The sequence below is a fragment of the Microcaecilia unicolor genome, chromosome 3, assembly GCF_901765095.1.
Source record: "Microcaecilia unicolor chromosome 3, aMicUni1.1, whole genome shotgun sequence".
NCBI lineage: Eukaryota > Metazoa > Chordata > Amphibia > Gymnophiona > Siphonopidae > Microcaecilia > Microcaecilia unicolor.
The window spans coordinates 207,446,570-207,460,784 of record NC_044033.1 but is presented as its reverse complement, the minus strand read 5'-3'; the positions used below and the strand labels follow the sequence as shown (position 1 = coordinate 207,460,784).

At 45.1% G+C, this 14,215-nt stretch overlaps 1 protein-coding gene across 1 annotated transcript in view; it reads right to left on the bottom strand.

The window, feature by feature from the left end:
- The window catches only part of LOC115464332 (major histocompatibility complex class I-related gene protein-like), a 52,433-nt gene that overhangs the window by 13,219 nt on the left and 24,999 nt on the right, over window positions 1-14,215 (bottom strand). The window lies entirely within an intron of this gene.

The window sequence follows — 14,215 nt, the reverse complement described above, 5'->3', positions numbered from 1 at the left end:
GAGTGAGGCCATTGGAGAGGAATGGAAAGGGAGAGTACAGTACTCCACCCTCTATGCCCTCCACAAAAGAAAGCAGCACATATTTTTGAATTCCAGGACTCCCTGTTCTGCCCCCCCCCCCCAAGTCTTATGCTAATTTTACAGTGTACCTCTAAAATGTGTTTAATGCCTTTAATGTTGTTCTCACTTAAGAAGTTTTACTACTGCAGTCACTTTCTGCAATGATATATGAGCAATGCATAGTGTGTAATGTAGCCTCACATGTACTGCAGACACCCCCTGCTTGTTTGTATAAAGTTTGTTACTAGTGGTCTGTTCTCCTGCAAAGGCCTCCTCCCTTTCTCAACCAAGCTTGATTCTCTGGTCTACCTGCTGTCATTTCCTGATTATTTCTACTATCTTTGCCCCGATGGGTCGGCAGGGTATAACCTCTCTCTCCAATCAAGGCCTGCCCTCTTTGACCACCTCGGTTACCTGGTCTCAAGGGAACTCTTCTTGATGTCTCCATGAGCCACACATTCTCCATCTTGTCTCAGATCCAAATCTCCCTGCTCCCCTGCAGTGAACTTTTTACCACTTTCTCACAATATTGCATGACTTGGCATCCCATCCCTGAACTGCCTTCATCTACCTGACAACTCTCTCACCCTCTGCCATAAAGCTTCTTTCTCTTCAAATTTTCACCTCCAACTACCGATACAGCTTTCAGAACTACAAAAGTGAGGTGATTAAATTTGCAGATGAAACAAAACTATTCAAGGTTGTTAAAACACAAGTGAACAAATGCAAAGTGATGCACACTGGGAAGAATAATCCAAATCATAGTTACCTGATGCTAGAGTCCACCTTGGGGGTCAGTACCCAAGAAAAAATATCTAGGTGTCAATGCAGACAATACGCTGAAATCTTCTGCCCTGTGTGCAGCGGTGGCCAAAAAAGCAAACAGGATGCTAGGAATTATTAGGAAAGAGATGGAAAATAAGACCGAGAATACTATAATACCTCTGTATTGCTCCATGGTGCGACCTCATCTTGAGTATTATATTCTGGTCACCTTATCTCAAAAAAGATATAGCAGAATTAGAAAAGGTTCAAAGAAGAGCGACCAACATGATAAAGGGGATGAAATTCCTCTCATACAAGGAAAGAGATTAGAGCTCTTCAGCTTTCAAAAGAGACAGACGAGGGGAGATACGACTGAGGTCCACAAAATCCTGAGTGGTGTAGAATGAGTAGAAGTGAATCAATTTTTTTACTCTTTCAAAAAGTACAAAGACTAGGGGACACTCAATGAAGTTATATGGAAATACTTTTAAAACAAATAGGAGGAAATATTTTTTCACTTGACCAATAGTTAAGCTCTGAAACTCTTTACCAGAGGAGACAGTAACAATGGTTAGCGTACCTGGGTTTAAAAAAGGATTGGACAAGATCCTGGAGGAAAAGTCCATAGTCTGCTATTGACACAGACATGGGGAAGCCACTGCTTACCCAGGGATTGGTGGCACAGAATGTTGCTACTATTTGGGTTCTTGCCAGGTTACTTGTGACCTGGACTGGCCACTGTTGGAAAAAGGATTCTGGGCTAGATGGACCATTGGTCTGATCTAGTATGGCTATTCTTAAATCTCTTGCCTTGGGGCAATAACTTCAGGTAATCTACTAATTCAGTAAATTAGCTATATGTATTCAATAAAGTAATTTTCAAAAAAGAAAGACCAGGTGTGGGATGTGCAGATTTTATACTGCTTGGATATTAAAGCTTTAAGGATACTATACTTTAAGAGGCTTTGACACTCCCCACCCATCAGAGAAGGCTGGGGAAAAGAGGCAGGGCAGCCAGTCTGCCCAATCCCCCACAGCAGAGAACCAGAAGATTCCAGCTCAAGGGGAGGAGGGTGCTGTGTATTAGTGGCCAAGGGAAAGGAAGAGTTGCTGGGAGAGGAATTAATGAGCACTATGGGGTCTCATGGGCCACCATGAACTGACAGTTGAGACTGGGGCTCTAACAGTACTGGAGCAATTACTGGAGGCGGGTGGGCTTTGAAGGAGCAGACCACAAGGATTCTATACAGTGCACCTAGAGATCTGCGTCAAAATCCAGGCGTATATAACCATGAATGTAACTTAAATTGGTTTAACAAGCTAATTAGCATTGATAACAGCACTTAAGCAATATTGAGCACTAATTGTCAATAATTAGAATTTACGCGCACAACTCGCTAAGTCTATTCTATACTGAACTACACTTAAATTCTAATGTGCACAGTTCAAAAGGGGCAGGGAAATGTGCGTTTCATGTGCATTCCAAAGTTTATGCAAGAGTTATAGAATATGACCCAGTGCACGTAAATCTACACGAGGGGATATACGCCACGTTTTCATTGGTAGAAATGGAGGCATGTAGTTTCAGGCACTGGGATGTCATCTAAAGGTTTACCATATATTGCGTCTCAATCTAGGCAGCGCTTATAGAATACACTTAGGCAGAAATGTTTACCGCATGGATTTTTTTTAGCTGCCATAAATAGAATCTGGCCCCTAATGTGTTAAGAGAATTACTCACGAAAGTCAGCCATTAGGTGCCACCATTTACTCCTGCTCTACAGCTAGTGTGACGTCAGTACCTAACCAACAGTAGTCATAAATGAATGCTTAAATAGGCAGAGCGCTCATGCCCCGCCCCCTTTGCCATTATGCACTGGAACACTAGACACCCAGTTACAGAATAGTGTCTCAGTCCATTTAGGTACCTGACTGACTTTTCGCTCTGTTTTGCTGCTTAACTACCATTAACTTCCGTTTCAACCATGGCTGGCATTAGGGGTTGGCAAAGAAGACAAACAGCCTCAAGCTGAAGGTATAGGCTGAAGACCAGCTTTGGGGCCCCCTCCCCAGTTTCTGCCCTGGTCCCAAAAGTTTGACATATAATGTCTGGTGCACAATACAGAGTTACTCCATAAAAGGTTATCAGCAAATAAAGCCAGTTTATGTTTTTTTCCACTATTGGTATCTCTTTGATATCCCTGTTCCTTCTAAGTTTTGTTGCCAGGGGCTTCACTAAAATTACAAATAAATGAGATAAAAGACACACCTGGCAAGTTCCCCTCTCCAACTGAATTAAATTGGAATAACCTCCCTTTACCTTTATTCAGGCCTCTGGTCTTTCATATGTCGGGGCCCCCTGTACCTATATCCTTCATCACCCCCAGAAAAAAAAGTCTCAGCTCACCCTGTCTATGAACCGTGGCCAGCTTGGGGCTGCAATTAAGGAACGACCTGCTGGTGCTACAAGGTGCTGCAGCGGTGGAGGCTGGCAGGGCAGCGGGCAACTCTCAGCAATGTGGAGATGCCGCCACCACCGTTCTACTCATGTTCTGTACCACTGACCTCGCTGCTCTCAATAGAAACCCTGCTAGAAAGAGCCGTGAAGGACGAAGAGCTGCAAATCGGCAAGGAGGGCTGAGAAAGCGAGATCCCAGGCAGCTGAGAAGGATCCAGGGAGGCAGCGGCACTGCGCAGGTGAAGTAGGGAGGGAACTCAGCTGGGGCATAGGAGACAAAGTAAGAGAATTGGGCTTAAATGTCATGCAGCTCCCATACCATATTAATTTCCACCTCCCCTGTATCATTTCTTTGTAGGTATTCCCCTACGCCTTCTTTAATCTCTATCCCGTGGCAATGCCTCATTTAATCTGCAAAATTTACCTCCCACCTGCTCTTTGCACCCTGCAGGGCCCACAAAAGTGATGTAGTAAACTTAAATGATAAATGAACCCAAGCAGGTGTGATCTGACATGCGGACCCCCATCCCAGTATCCTGCACCCATGAGTACAGGTTTCTATTGAAAGAAATAATCAATTTTATGCTGGTTTGACTGGGTGAGCAGTTAGACTGCTGACAGATAATTGGATATGTTCTTGCTTGCTCGTCGTCCACTTTCCTATCTTAACAATGGTGTTCCTTTCATCCTATTTATGTTGTTTTACATTATACACCAGACCTGCCTGACAGTATATGCGGTAGAAAATTATATATATATATATATATAATGAACATAATGAAAAGACAGCATTTAGCATCAAGGTGTACTTGAGAGGGTGTGTGGAAACTTTTTGGAGATGCTGGAGACATACACTAAAGGCTAATTCCTTCCTCCCAATGAACGGCACCTGTGGATGGAGTTTGGTAATGCTGTGGGGTACATTGTTTAGGATCAGTTCTGAAAACACGCTCACTGCCCAATTAAGTACTTCAAAGCTCACAAACTTAAAATTCAGGGGGACTCAGCCAAACTTATGGAGATGTTTACTAAGCTGTGTTAAGCAAATAGCGCAGGTTTTAGCCCAAACCTGCACTAATGGCTGATACACTTTAAAACAACCAGTGCAGTAAAAATCCCATACTAGCTGCTCAGACCTGGAAGGGCTGGACAGTAGGCTTGACAGGGGCAGAGTAGAAAAGTGGCCATCAAGGACCTCTAGCGCATGGATCATCACTGCACACAGCGTTACTGCCTGCACCTGCTCCTCAGCTCAGCCTCTTCTCACCACTTCAGCTCCCTGACGAAAACAATGCCACCACTCAAGTCACCCCAAATACCATATTTCCAACTCTCAACACCTCCTGACATCAAGACCCCCCCCCCCCCCGTCCTGCCAGCAATTAAGACATCCCTACCCCTGATAAGAAACCTCCCACCCAATCCATAAATTCAGCTTGGAAATGGTGCCGTTATGGGGGTCATCCTTCCATGTAAGGATATTTCTCCATATGTGGAAGGACGACCCCTAGCAGCAGTACCATAAAGCTAACACTAGGGATCAGAGGCCGCCCTGTGGAGCCGGAGCCAGACTGGGTGGGAGTGGAAGGGGCTGCTCCTGCTTCAACCCACCATGAATGGCTCTGGGTACATCCCAGGGGTTCTCAGAGGAGAAGTGCTGCGTCATCTTTGTTTGAGGGAGGGATTGGCCGTGTTTCACCATGGCAGAGGCTTGGCAACTTACTGGTGCTGCACTGCATGCTACATCTGATAGTGTGGCTGCAGCTGCCCTGCGCTATCAGGCAGAGCATGCAACGCAGTGCTTTCCCACTCATGGCAGGCTCAATGCGGCTTACATGGGGCAATGGAGGGTTAAGTGACTTGCCCAGAGTCACAAGGAGCTGCCTGTGCCTGAAGTGGGAATTGAACTCAGTTCCTCAGGACCAAAGTCCACCACCCTAACCACTAGGCCACTCTTCCACTATTGCTACTATTTGAGATTCTACACAGAATGTTGCTATTCCACTAACAACATTCCATGTAGAAGTCGGCCCTTGCAGATCACCAATGTGGCCGCGCAGGCTTCTGCTTCTGTGAGTCTGACGTCCTGCACATACGTGCAGGACGTCAGACTCACAGAAACAGACGCCTGCACAGCCTTCTACATGGAATGTTGCTAGTGGAATAGCAACATTCCATGTAGAATCTCCAATAGTAGCAACATTCCATGTAGAATCTCCAATAGTATCTATTTTATTTTTGTTACATTTGTACCCTGCGCTTTCCCACTCATGGCAGGCTCAATGCGGCTTACATGGGGCAATGGAGGGTTAAGTGACTTGCCCAGAGTCACAAGGAGCTACCTGTGCCTGAAGTGGGAATCCAACTCAGTTCCCCAGGACCAAAGTCCACCACCCTAACCACTAGGCCACTCCTCCACTCCATTTCCCACACTGGCTTTGCGTAGCCCTTAAGCAGTTAGGAAATCAGGTCCTCAAGCAACTAGAGCAGATGTAAATAAATCAATTCTACCTTACAATTCAGGAGAATTCTCAGCTGAATACTTAAGGCCTTTCTCCCATTCAGGAGATAATTCTGCAGGTACGACAGCATTTTATTTTCATAAATAGGAGTTTTAAAAATTGCCTGGGCTACAGATCAATAAAATATGCACTAAAAGCCTCTTAGCCTGTAGTTTTGCCTGAAATGAGCAGAGGCAGTCCTGGGGAAGAAATGTGATTATGCGAGACTAAAGTTACCAGAAGCTCAAAATGAGGTTTTAAAGAATTATGTTAAGAGCAAAACAGTCTAAACCCCATCCTTTTACGTGAAAAAATAATAATAATAAAAAGTTAGAGGTTCAATCATGTAACTTTTTCAGACTGCTTATGGATCCGTGACATGAAAAATTGGCCACTCTCAACATTTTGGATCCGAGACTTTGGTCACCTTTTCTCGGAGACGGTCAGGAAGACGATTGGCTATGCTCTCTGGACTTAAAGGATGCTTACACACACATCTCAGTACTTCCAGCTCACAGGAAGTATCTTCGATTTCGGCTGGAAACACAGCACTTTCAGTACCGTGTACTGCCTTTTGGCCTGGAATCTGCACCCAGAGTGTTTACCAAATGCCTAGCTGTAGTCGCAGCGTCGCTACGCAGACTGGGAGTGCATGTGTTTCCTTATCTCGACAACTGGGTGCTGCTCTGGAGTCCATGCAAATGACTATTCGGGTGCTGAAGCTAAGGGGGTTCGTCATCAATTATCCCAAGTCCCATCTCACCCCAGTTCAAAAACTGGAGGGGCGTTATCAGTTCTGTGCACTACCTTTTGGCCTGGCTACTACACCGACAACCTCTCCAAGGTAATGACTGCGGTGGCAGTGTATACAGGAGGGAGTTGTGGTCCACCCATACCATGATTTGCGTGAAGTCCCTTGAGGAGAGTCTGGCTGCTCCAGCATCCTGGCTTGGATAGTGAACGTGGACAAAAGTTCCCTGGTGCTGACTCAGTCCTTGTAGTACCCTGGTGGGTTGGTATAACAGGAACGTGTTCCTTCCAGAGGCAAGGATTCAGAAGATCCAGGTGTAGATTCACCGCCCTCTAGGCTTCAGCTGTCCATCTGCCAGGGAGATTCTACAAGTACTGGGGTCTATAGTGGCCACCATAGAGGTGGTTCCATGAGTGAGGGCCCACACGCTTCGGTCTACAAGATTGTGTATTCTGGAGCTTGTCTTGTACAGGCTCTAATGGCATTCAGTACTTAACATGTATTGGTGCTTCTCTGTCTTCCATGAGATTTTTGGGGATTTCTGTTGTCCGTCAGTTTGCTGTTGCTCTGTTCTTTATGTTCTAACTGGTTTGCTTTGTTGTAGAAATACTAAAAGGAGTCATAAGAACATAAGCATTGCCATACTGGGACAGGCCAAAGGTCCATCAAACCCAGTTTCCAACAGTGGCCAATCCAGGTCACATGTACCTGGCAAGATCCTAAAACAGCAAAACAGATTTTATGCTGCTTATCCTAGAATATGCAATGGATTTTCCCAAGTCCATCTTAATAATGGCTTATGGACTTTTCTGTTAGGAAGCTATACAAACTTTTTTTAAAACTCTGCTAAATTGCTTTCACCACATTCTCTGGCAACAAATTCCAGAGTTCACTCGTTGAGTGAAGAAATATTTTCTCCGATTTGTTTTACTACTTTGTAGCTTCATTGCGTGTTCCCTAGTCCTAGTATTTTTGAAAGAACAAACAAGGTATTCACATCTACCTGTTCACGCCACTCAGTATTTTATAAACCTCTATCATATCTCCCCTCAGCTACCTCTTCCAAACTGAAGAGCCGTAGCTGCTTTAGCCTTTCCTCATAGGGAAACTGTCCCATCCCCTTTATTATTTTCGTGCCCTTCTGTAAACCTTTTTCTTTTTTTTTTAACTTATAAATTTTATTAAAACAGCATCTCAAACGCAGCATACAGCCTTGGCTCAGAACATTTTACAACTTATCATTTATCTTAACAGTTCCCTTAAGACCCTTTTACCCCTCTTCCCCCCTTCTCTCCCCCTCCAATCCCCTCTTTACCTCCTCCCCCAACAGTCCGATCCCCCCCCCCCCCAATCATTGGTTCCCCCACCCTTTGTCCCCTTTATAACCTCTAGGTGTGACCATTCTGGCGCTGTAGGATTATATCTACCCCTGCGTTTGTCTGTCAATTTTTCCAGTTCTATGATAGTGCTAAATTTATCCACCCAATTATGAATTGTTGGTCCTGTATTCTTCTTCCAATGCATTGCTATGGTGGTTTTTGCTGCTAATCCCATTCTTTTGAATCTCTGTTACCAGCTCCGTCCTCTCTGGTTCCCCCACCCCAGGAGACACCATTTAGGATCACATGGAAATGCACCTTCTAAAGCCTCTGACAACCTATCCGTTACATCCTTCCAATATAAATGAATCAACACACATTCCCACCAGATATGAAAAAATGTTCCCAACTCCCTTCCACATCTCCAGCATTCACCAGAAGCCCTGGGAAACATTTTTTTTATTCTATCAGGTGTATAATACCATCTGCTCAGGACTTTATATGCATTTTCTTTAATTAGCACACGCAGTGAGGCCTTTTTAACTTCCTGACATACCCTCCTCCATTCTGCCTCCGTTATCCCAGGGGTGTGCTGGTAAATTTTTAACAACAGGCTCTCTCTCCGGGCATAGCCGGCCCTGAAATTTTTTTTTGGGGGGGGAATACATGCCTCTCTCTCCCCTCCCTTGTGCGGTCACGCTAGGCATACCTTTGCCGAGCCCCACCAGCCAATAAATGGACTGCCACCATTCTCTGCTGCTTGTTTCTGGCTCTGAGCAGTATGATGGAACCTTCTTGCACTTGCATGAAAAGTCCCAGCCTGATGCTCAGAGTCAGAAACAAGGAGCAGGGAGCAGCAGCAGTCTATTTACTTGGCTGGTGGGGCCAGCATCACTGCCAGCAAAGTAAAAGAGAATTCAGAAGGGGGACCAAGCCTACATTTTGGGAGTCAGTTGTTAGAATAGCCATGGGGAGGCCTACTTTAACAACCGGCTCCCAAAATTCTTAAAAACTTAAACTACTCTCACGAGCCCGTGAGAGCCCGCTCCAGCACACCACTGCGTTATCCCCTGATTCAAGTCCTTTGCCCATGCATCCATATAGGCCAGTTTCACAAATCTCTGACTCCTCAGGTGGCCATAAATCCTTGAGATTCCTTTCCCCCACTTATCTATGTCTCCCCACACTTTTTCAACTGCCTCCTGCTCCTTGGTATCCTCTCCAACCTATTTTTCTGATGTAATGAAATGTTTAACCTGCATGTAAGCATACGAGTCAGACTCTGATATCTCATACATTTTCTGTAATTCCCTGAAAGTTCTAAGTCTTCCCTCATCTAAAAACTCGTGGAATCGTATTAACCCTTTTTGAAACCATGTTTGAGACACTTTACTCTCCCTCCGCCCCCCCCCCCCCCGGGAACCCTGGTTCCTGGATGAGCCATGCATATGCGGACCTATTTCCCGTCCCCCTCACCTTCCTTTTTAGCTTTCCCCACACAGTTAAAAGATATGATACAAATAGATTCAAGCCCTTGTATGTCTGCTCTGGAAGTGAGGCCCACAGCAAACCTTCTAACTGTCCTTCCCGAACAAAAACTTGCTCTAGCCTAGTTATTGGGGATAAGTCTACCTTACTCCACTCTGCTATCTGCTTTAATTGTGCCGCCCAGTAATACCATTGAACATTTGGCGTCCCTCTACCCCCCTCTTCAGTTTTCCCCCACATAATTTTTCGTGACAGCCTAGCTGGTCTACCTGCCCACGCAAAGATCCCTATGTCCGATTGCAACTTTAATATTTCCCTTCTGGGGACTAATATTGGTAGTGTCTGAAATAAGAAAAGTAATCTGGGCAGAATATTCATTTTTACTACTGCTATTCTCCCCCACCATGATAACCAACGAGTCTTCCATTTACTCAAATCCCTTCTCGCTTCTCTGAGAAGGGGAGTATAATTGAAGGAATAAAGATTATTCAGATCTTTTGGTATTATGATACCCAAATAACGGAAGCTGTGGTCTGTCATTTTAAAAGGGAAGGCTTGTTTCAACTGTTCCAGATCTGCCTCCGTGTTGGTGATCCCCTTCATCTCAGATTTATCATACTTTACTGAGAAGCCCGTCACTTTTCCATATAGGTCTAATTCTCTTATTATAATAGGCAGCATCAATATAGGTTGGGAGACATAAAAAAGGATGTCATCAGCGAATAAGGCTATTTTGTGTTCATGGCCCCCCAATCTGACTCCTCTAACATCTCCAAGAGTTCTTATTCTCAATGCCAGAGGCTCAATGGAAATAGCAAATAACAGGGGGGGACAGCGGGCACCCCTTTCTCGTTTCCCTTTCTATTGGGAAGTACTCTGAATAACCTCCATTAACTTTTATTCTGGCCTTTGAAAGTGACCCTCCTGTAAGCTAAATGTATATTTTCATAAATGTTGCCAATACTCATGATGTATTGTAAGCCACATTGAGTCTGCAAAGAGGTGGGAAAATGTGGGATACAAATGCAATAAATAAATATACAAACCCTTTACCCATTCTAGGAATGCTCCACCCATTCCCATAGCCCTCATCACTTCCCACAAGTATTCCCACTCCACCCTGTCAAATGATTTCTCCGCATCCACCGCCAGTAGTGTCAGTGAGTCTCCCCTTCTCTGTGCCCCCCCCCCCAAGTTATATTCAAAGTGCGGCGAATATTGTCTGCCACATGCCTATGAGCTATGAATCCTGATTGATCTTCGTGAATAAGGTGAGGCGTAACTCTCCCCAAAACGATCTGCCATAACCTCAGCTAAAATTTTTACATCAATGTTCAGCAGAGATATCGGTCTGTATGATCCACATACTTCTGGATCTCTCCCTGGTTTTAATAGGAGCGAAATTCCTGCCTCGCGCATGCTTGGCGGTATTCCATTCCCCCCAAAATTTGCATTGCCCACCCTTACTAACAAGGGCGCCAGTTCTTTCCCAAATACTTTATAATATTTGCCTGTGTATCCATCAAGGCCCAGAGCCTTCCCCATTTTTGACCCTTAAGACCTCCTGTGCCGTTATTTCTGCCTCCAACTCTGCCTTATGAGCACTCGTAATTTTCCTAATATCTAACTCCTGTATCACTCCTAGAGAGGCCACTTCCCCTTTGGAATATAATTTTGTATAAAACTGCACAAATTGCTTCCGTATATCACTATCCTGGTGTAATATCTCATCCCGCGTACTTTTAATTTTTGTGATCGTGTTCTGTATCTGTCTGTCTCAAGCTTCTCGCTAGCATTGTGCCCGCTTTGTTGCTACATTCAAAAAATTTTGTTTCATCAATCTCCTATTGTATTCCATCTTTCTCAATTGTATTTTTTGTAGTTTTGTTCTACAATCTAGCAATTCTCTAAGTGTCTGTGGGTCCCCTTTTTCCTGATGCTTTGCTTCTAACTGTGCTAATGCCTGTCTTGTAAGCAGCTCATGTGCCTCTCTCGTTCCCTCTTTTTTTGGGCTCCCATTCGGATGAGATGCCCCCTGGACTACCGCCTTGAGGGCATCCCACAGAATCCCCTCTGTCACATCTCCATTATCGTTGACTTGTAAATAATCTTTTATTATATTCCGCACCTCCTGACAGTCTTTCTCCTCTGCTAACAAAGTTTCATTTAACCTCCAAACTGTACCCCTTCTTTCTTTTCCCAATCTACCCACTACGACCCAAACAGGGGCATGATCAGAAGCATGTATACTTTCAATCTCAGATTCCTTTATTGACCCCCACCAAGACCTACTGCACCATATTGCGTCAATCCTGGTGTATGTCCGCTGCACATGCAAATAAAAAGAATATGTCTTCTGTCTAGGGTGCTGCAGTCTCCAGACATCCACCAGGTCCAACTCAGTCATTAGCTTAAGAAATTTACCCCTGTGCTGTCTGGATCCCTCAGCCCATCCCATAGAATGATCTAAGTTTGAAGCATTAAAATTGAAGTCTCCCCCCAATATTGTCTGTCCCCTCTCAAATAAACCCAGCTCCGACCTTATGCTTTCAAAAAAGGCACCTTGTCCACTATTGGGGGCATACACATTAACGAGTGTAATATATTGATCCCCAATTTTCCCCTTAACCGCCAAGCATCTTCCCTCTGTCCCTTGGTATATTTCTTCCTGGACAAATCTTAAGCTCGCTTTTACATAGATGGCTAATCCCCCCTATTTCCCCCCCCCTTGAGATCTGCCAGACAGAAGCAGTCCCCCATCTGATTATACCTGATCAAAAATTCATCTTGTTTCCTAATATGGGTTTCCTGCAGCATGATCACATCCCACTGCAACCGCTTTAACTCTAAATATAATGCTCAGTTTCCCAGGGTTATTCAGACCATTGACATTACAAGTTCCTATCCACAGCTCCCCCCCCTTCCCCTGCCCCCTCTCTCCCCCCGCTCCCCCCTTGCGTCTGGCTCTGTTCCCTCTTGGCCAGATCTATCCCTGAGGAATTGAGCCCACGCCAGAGAGTTGGCCCCCATATTCTACTCCCCTTTTTGCTGCCCCCCTGCATCATCGTTTTCTGTTGTAGTCTCTTACCCAACCAACGCCCCCCTTACAGTTATCAATATTCAGTCTGTAAATGACGTCAACATCTATGTAACCCTGTTACTTCCAGGGACTCCATTTTCAGTCCACTCCATTCTCTTCCTGACCATGACCATCCGCCTTCAGAGACCTTTGCCCTTTCGCTCCACGTGCTCTGTTCCATCCCTCTTGACTGGTCTTGGGGCTTGGTGTCTGCTCTCTATATGTTTCCTCCGCTGTGCTCGGCAGGTCCGTGCAGCCCAAATCCTTCAGTACCTTCCATGTCTCTTCCGCTGTCAGGAGCCTCCTGTTCTTACTCCCCACTGTAACTTGCATTCCTAAGGGATACAACCACCTACATCTCAGTCCCGCTTTTTGCAGATATCTTGTTATCTCCTTGAATTCTCTCCTTCTCTGCGATGTCTTTCTGGCCAAATCCTGCAACACTTGCGGTTTGCAATTTTTCCAAGCAAACTCCCACAGGCTCCGGGCTTTTCTCCAGACCGCCTCCTTAACATCAAACTCATGGAAGCAAACTACAATGTCTCTGGGCTGTCCTCCCCTTTGGGGACCTAGGCTTCTGTGAGCCCTATCAATTGTAAAACATCTGGGATTTTGCTGATCATCTCCCATATTGCCCGCATCCATAATAAAGGCACAAAGTCTACTTTCACCGCGTCTTTAAATTCTTCCTCCTCTGGAATACCTTTAAAATGCAGATTACATCTGTGAGACTGATTTTCTAGATCCTCCAGCTGTAATTCAAGATCTCCTCTCATTCAAGATCTCCTCTCATTTGTCGTTCTTTTTTTGTAGGTCCCGCACCTCCTCTGCCATATTTTCCACCCTCTCCTCCGTTTCATGCTACGCGGTTCCCAAGCTCTTTCAATTCCTCATGCATTGCCTCCACTGCCATCTGGATACTTGTCCGTGTCACTATCATTTCGGCTTTTAATTCTTTAAACCAACGAATGAAATCTGATTTACCAAAGTCAGTTTCCTTCTCTTTTGGTTCCTCGAGTTCTGGGTCTGATTCCGAGTCGCCGGCGGCCATCTTGGCTCTTCACGATGCCACTCGTGTTTCAGCACTCTTCCCTGTACCCGGTGTTTCAGGCAGAAATTTGAACTTTGCCAGCCTTTTTCTCGCAGCCATGCTCTGGGATCGCTTCGCAGACCGCACCTCACGTGCAAGCACTGTAATTTTCGGGGGTTGCAGCGCTTATTTTCTCTGGTATCAGCAGAGCTCCGTTTTCAGGCAGCTATCTCCTAGTGATGATGTCACTTCCTCCTGAACCTTTTTCTAATTCCACTATATCTTTTTTTTTAGATGCGGTGACTGCACGCGTTGCTCGAAGTGTGGTCCACACCATGGAGTTCTACAAAGTCATTATAACATTCTCAGTTTTGTTTTCCATTCCTTTCCTAATAATTCCTAACATTCTATTTGCTTTCTTAGCCGCCGCTGTACACTGAGCAGAGGGTTTCAACATATCAATGACGCCTAGATCTTTTTCCTGGACCATGACGCCTAATGTGGAACTTTGCATCACGTAACTATGGTTTGGGTTCCTGTTTCCCACATGCATCACTTTGCACTTGCTCACATTGTCATCTGCCATTTCGATGCCCAGTTTCTTAAGGTCCTCTTGCAATTTTTCGCAATCCTCTTGCGATTTAACAACCTCGAGTAACTTTGTCTCATCAGCAGATTTAATTATCTCACTAGTTATTCCCATCTTAAGCAGCAGTCCCAGTACAGACCCCTGGGGAACCCCACTATGTACCCTTTTCCATTGA